Here is a 6387-nt window from a genome sequence, read left to right as displayed (position 1 = left end):
AGCACAAGGCCCTGCAAAAAAGGAATGGACAAACTCATTCAAATTAAAGTCAAAAATGTCAACATACTTTGGGGCCGGTGTGCAAAAATTACTGGGCTGATTCCTTTGAATTTCGTTTTTTCTAAAATCGAATTTTTCGGACCCAAGAGGATTTTTTACATTTCAGTTACCATGGTTATGAAGTTTATTTTTTTTTCCGTGTAGGCCTACATTGATTACTTTGAATGTGCCAATTTTCCTTTAAAAATATCCAATTATAGAAAAAAATGGCTCCTCTCCAGCCCTCCAAAAACGTCAAAGGGCTCCAAAGAAGATATTGTTTTTTACTGGATTTGTGAATCTCTAACCACGAGGATATGTCCGATTCCAATATGAGAGAGAAGTAAAATCAAACTTTGAAGACATCAGCCCAATAGTTTTTTTGCACAGCTGCCAAACAAGGACAGGGACATTTACACACTTCTGAAAAAGTCTATATTACCACAGGGACAAATCAGTAATCCAATCCAGTCTAACAATATAGAATCATGTTGTAGTATCATAGTTCATTTGGAGCAATCATGAATTGGCAAAAGTTCAAGGATGCAAGTGAATTTTAACAAGAGGCCCAAAGGCCTGGCACTCAGCTGGATGACCTAATAACACAGGACTGAGGGTGTGAAGTAGTAAATATCGGCTTTATACTACTGTTTGAAGGTGAAGAGAACACGTTATACCACTGAAATTTCCAATGCAGAGCTGCCAGCTGGATGAAATATGACTGAACTAATCATCCATGGTATGTAAATATTACAGGAGGCAATGGAAGATATCCCTAGTTCAGTATGTTGTATCGGTAGCTTTACAGACAAGAAGTGTCAGAGGATGAGACTTCTCCATGGACAACTGTAGTATGTCCAGGCTGGGTTGTACAGCACAATGATACAAAATGCTGTCTGTAATTGAGAGGTATCCTGATAACAGAGGTCAAAATAAACAGAAATGACCAGTTTGGGACTAACACCACTGTTTTTTAAGGTAGAGATTACAGGAGTCAACAAAATTAACTTTATTGAGAGAAATTGACCTGTCCTGCAGCCGAATCGGTAGATGTCGTCCTGGGTACCCCTAAAAATTACCCAGGATGATCCTGGGTACCTTTTAGGACACTAAAAGTTACCCAGTTTGAAATTCGCGCACTTTTGAAACCTGCCGACGAGGTTCTTGAAAACGGTACTTTAGCATTTTGCAGTGCATGAATTCATTGGAATTTTTGACACCTGTCAAAACACACGTGGTCAAAATGCGAGTTTCTGCCAATGAATAAGATGGCTATGTACAATCAATACCATCGCTAAGAGATGGGAAATGTGTTTCAAAGGGAAAAGAGATTAAGAAGAAGATAATTGAGGTCGTGGACGGCAAATACAAAATCTGCGAGGAATCCAAGCAAGATCCAAAGATGAAATGTTTATCATCATATTGCCGTATTAAATCCATTTCACTCCGTTTATGCGCAAAAAATACGATTTCAACAGATCAACAGATGATCCTTCTCGATGAACTGAGCTGATTTCGTGCACTGCAAAACGCTAAAGTACCGTTTTCAAGAACCTCGTCGGCAGGTTTCAAAAGTGTGCAAATTTTAAACTGGGTAACTTATAGTGTCCTTAAAGGTACCCAGGATCGCCCTGGGTAACTTTTAGGGGTACCCAGGTTATCTACCGATTCGGCTGTCCTGCAGGTGATTGGAATTTACAAAGGGTCGTTTTTCATGACATTGTGCTCTACTGCGTATGCCTAGTGAGTCGATCGGGAACCCATCTATTTTTTATTTAGACCAGCGATGACATCATTTCTGGTGATTCCCTACGTTGTCCAATGAGCGCTTTTTAAAGTGTGCCATTTGGCATGCATTAGCATGCAATGTATTTTATCAGCGCTGCCAATTGCCGAACAGAATGCCGTAGCTCCGTCAATTTTGAATCAATTTTTATGGGAGTAACATTATTGTGTTGCTTGGATTGTCTACTTTTTACTCATGTAAGAATCGTAGTACTAAAAACTAAAATGCAAACAGAATCATGCCGATTCACTGCACATACTGTGGGAATTCTCCACTTCAAAATAATTCGCGAACAGAGCATGCGCTTCTAATATCGTTTTCACAGAATTGTGGCCAAATTTTCAAGAACTAATTTCTGAAAGTAGTCCCTTAAGACCTTATGACTACCCACTGAAAGGAACTAGTGATAATATCGCCTACTTGACTTCTTTTTAGCAGAAAATTGGTTACCATGTTGCAAAATCAATCTTCCATTTTTAGACACGTTAGACTTGTCACAGTGGGTATGCTGAAATATAGCCTGGTTCCTTGGCCAATTCCATGCGCAGAATACAACTGCGCAACTATACGTCATAGCCCGGGCTTTTGAATCGTCAAAAATTCAGTTAAATGTGCCTGTTGCGCCAACTGGCGGTGAAAACTAAACTAATTCCATTACAAGTAAAAATGAAAAATTATCAAAAAATATTCGTCCAGATGTGAAAACAATATTTCCTTTGTGGACCGAGGTATAAAGGAATGAAGTTTAAATTTCCCGATGACCTCATTCGCTTAATGTAGGTCGGATCGCGCCGATTTTTGGTTTTCCGAGTTCATCTTGGGTTACGCCTAATTTAGCAGTGTCAACGAAGTGCCTAGTCCTTGCGGTTACAAAATGCCCAAAAGTGACATGGAAGGAAGGACAGACACCATTCCCTTAGTAATATTACCAGCTTTGCTGACTTTGTCAGCTGAACTAAAAATAGAAACCCGAAATTTTCTGACGCTGCAGAAAATTGAAGAAAAAAACCCGTTGTCCAGAAACTGTGACAGGCAGAAATATGATCTTACTTCAGACTTTTTAGAAATTCATACATGTAGGACTCTGAAATAGTTTTTTTCACACTTTTTGGGGCTATCATTGCAGGGGTGCAAGTTGTGCAGTTTTTAGAAGATTTCTAGTTTTTCCCAAAAAACTAACTGTGATGAGTGAATACATTCATCAACTTTGTGACTATGAGCTCTCAACATATTTTTGTTCTAACGCCAGCCAGCATGTACTTAAAGTGGCTGAAATATGGCTATATCTGGTTTTGCAATGAAATTATTCAATTTGCTTTTTCACAGTGCAAAAGCACCCTTGACTGAAAGGGATTCCTGCACTGCGATCAAAGATATCAGCACAAGTTTGGGATGAGCCTGATTCCTTTCATTGAAGTATTAAACCTAGTAACCTTGCAAGACAGCCCTGCGAACCTACCCTATGTGCCTCTGCTCTTCCTGACAACACAAACTGACTCTTCCAACCACAGAACATTCTCTGCTTCAGCAGAACCTGTGACCGTCGTCCAACGACCCTGATCCTTGACCTATTGACCTTCACCATCTCCACATATTCTTTCCACTGCTCAAAGGCAATACTGACAGGCCAGTTGCACCAACGTAACAAAATGTGATAGAGAAGTTCCCTTTGATTTTTTCTCTCTGGCCTCATTTGATTATCATGCAATTTTCTCAGGTCATCTGGGAAGAGATCCCTTGAGCAACTTCTGGCTTGAATGCGATGCACCTCTTGCTGTAAATTTACTTGTTCGGCTGACAGTGCTTGACGATAACTCTTGATCTTCTCCACTGTCTCCTTCCTCTCTGTAGTTAGTGACCTGAAACCGATGAAACGAAGTATGGTACAACACATCTTCAAAAATACTGTAAACTTTTTACTAATGAAACAATCGGTGTTTTAAACGCCATCTCTAGTGGTAAAGCTAGGACTCAACACAGTCAAAAACAGGATCGGCACATCACTACCTTGCCTTACTCTTTCAGCCCATAACTTGTTTCGCGCGGTTTCATCTGATAACTGTTTTGGCAAAGACATGTTATTGGGAGTGTCTGAAACGCTGATATACTACGCATTTTACTGCTGGTGCCGACGTATGTGTACACTGAACTTGGGATGTGCATCGGGCCCGTGTTGAAATGCCGTCTAGTGCCAGTTGATGCGTTTTTTGCCGATTTGTGAAAAATTCAAATTATCATAAAAGCCCAATGGCGGCCCTCGATTTAAAAAAAAGTTTTGTGTAGCTTTAGCAACTGTCTTTCACGGGACAATGGTCACTGTAAGAATTATCCACAATGAAATGTAGAATTTTTGTGTTTTTTCGTGATTGTGCAGTCCAATTGGCAATACTTCCACTTGGGGTGGAGAACAGAGCTAGGAGCAAATGCGGCAATGCTGAATATGATTTAATCAAAGATATAAAACACCGGACTTAACATCCTGCAGAAAGATGGGAATCAGGCGTTTCCAGTGATATATGAGATGAATGCATTTTCCTTATGCAAACACCTTGGAAACGTAATTTAAAATAGATGTTACGTCCTGTTAACGGGACACATCATCATCATGCACATTTGAGAAAAACTCCCTAACGAGACCTAAAGAGGATGCTTCATGAAAAAGAGCTGGTATCATCTCTGACAGCTCTTAAACGTATTTCTAGTATCTAAAATTGGAAATATTGTAGTTTTCACATTTTGAGGGGGAAAATTTCAATTTTCAACGAAAACGCCTAAATTTCTGCCGAAAATCATTTATTACTTCACACATACTTGCATACTCTTTTTTTACAAAGAAAGAAAAGAAGCTATCAAATTTGTAATTTAACCCTTAAAACGCCAACTGCGACAATCATCGAATCTTGGCCAAGAAGCCAACTTCGACGATCATCGAATTTTCACCATGCCCAGTTTAGTTAAATATTCTAACACCATACTGCAGCACTATCACAAAATGACGATTACGTGCAAGGCCGCCATTAGACAGGGTATTTGCTATACGATGGTGCAGAACTTTTTGGTGTGTTATGAGATCGAAATTTCTGGTTGATTTAGAGAAAATTACCATTATCAGTTCGGCGGTGGGGGAAACGGCTCAAGGGTTAAGCAAACCTTTACATTTGACTCTAAAATTGATTAGGACACAGTATTTTTTTATTAGTGTTTACAGTAACATAACGTTTTACATGCACTTTTAGTGTCAAAAGTTCAGGTTGGAAATAAAAAAAGAATTTCAAGTTGCTCCAATTTCACCAAGGCAGTCACCTTTATTTTCAAACTCACTGTGTTCACTCAATTCAACTCTATCATAACAAACAGTCGTAACAAAAATTTAAACTGCAATAAGAATCTCAGAAGTGAATTTAAAAACATAAAAGTGGTGCTGTTTTGACTTGTGGTCAGTTTGATTTGTAAGTGCTGGACCACTGGCACCACAGTTTTGACAGCCCGAATAAACAACAGGATTATTTGAGTTTGCACATATTAATCAGTAAATTTTTTATGGATTTTCATAGCTTGTCTGACAGATCAATGCATCCAGGGTATATGATAAATGCATAAACTAAATAAGAAAACTTAGAGATTATAAGAACAAACCTGAACATGATCTCATCACATTTCATCGGACTTCCATTTGGTGTGAGAAATTCATCAGAGCCATCGCTGTCACATGGTGTCACCTCAACGCTGATCTCAAAGCCTTCATCTGGGGAATGAAGGTTCACTTGCACGATCGGTGAACCTATCAGACAGGAGGGGGAAAAGCCACCGCAAGGATGCTGTGGGACACCTAAAAAGAAAATAACAGCTACTTGTAAAATGGTGTTTGCAACATTAAAAACATAATTACATGTATGCTTTGATTTATACATGTACAAAGTGTATATATACCTGTTTAAGCAATCTAATTAAAAGGTTCATCTTGTAACCCATCACACCAAAATGTGTAGCAAGCTGCATTTTTTGGGTATATGAAGTTATTTAAGCAATCAAACAGCTTAGTTTATGAGCTACATTTAGACGTCACTTCTATCTTTGTGTCTTCTATGGTGCCCAAGACATCAACAACTTTGCTCGGTGAAACAACAAAGTTTTACCAATTTTCCTTTACAAATAATTAGCCTTGTTTCTTAGGAAGGACTTCACAAAATTTGCTATAAAATGAATTTCAAATTCTATCAACTGAATTGTAGAATTGTGTTTAATAATGGTTTATGGGGCTCGTTACATCATAATCTAAAATAAAGTCAATCAAAACTGACATATTTTTCATGTTGTCAGGGGCTGCACAATGCTAGGCCTGGCTACTTCCTTTACCAAGATATCTATGGAAATGAAAACATTTCTTACTATAATTGGTTCAAGATGTACAGAAATGTTGCAAATCACCTTCATTTAAAATGTTATCCAACCTACTTCAAATTGACCATTGCATTATGTCCCAGCATTCTATTCCTTTCAAAACTTCATTCTGACCACAACCACTCCAGAAAATGATGATTCTGTGCAGGATACGAGCCCCA

This window comes from Lineus longissimus, chromosome 12 (genome assembly GCF_910592395.1).
Source record: "Lineus longissimus chromosome 12, tnLinLong1.2, whole genome shotgun sequence".
Lineage (NCBI taxonomy): Eukaryota > Metazoa > Nemertea > Pilidiophora > Heteronemertea > Lineidae > Lineus > Lineus longissimus.
This window is presented reverse-complemented; position numbering follows the sequence as displayed.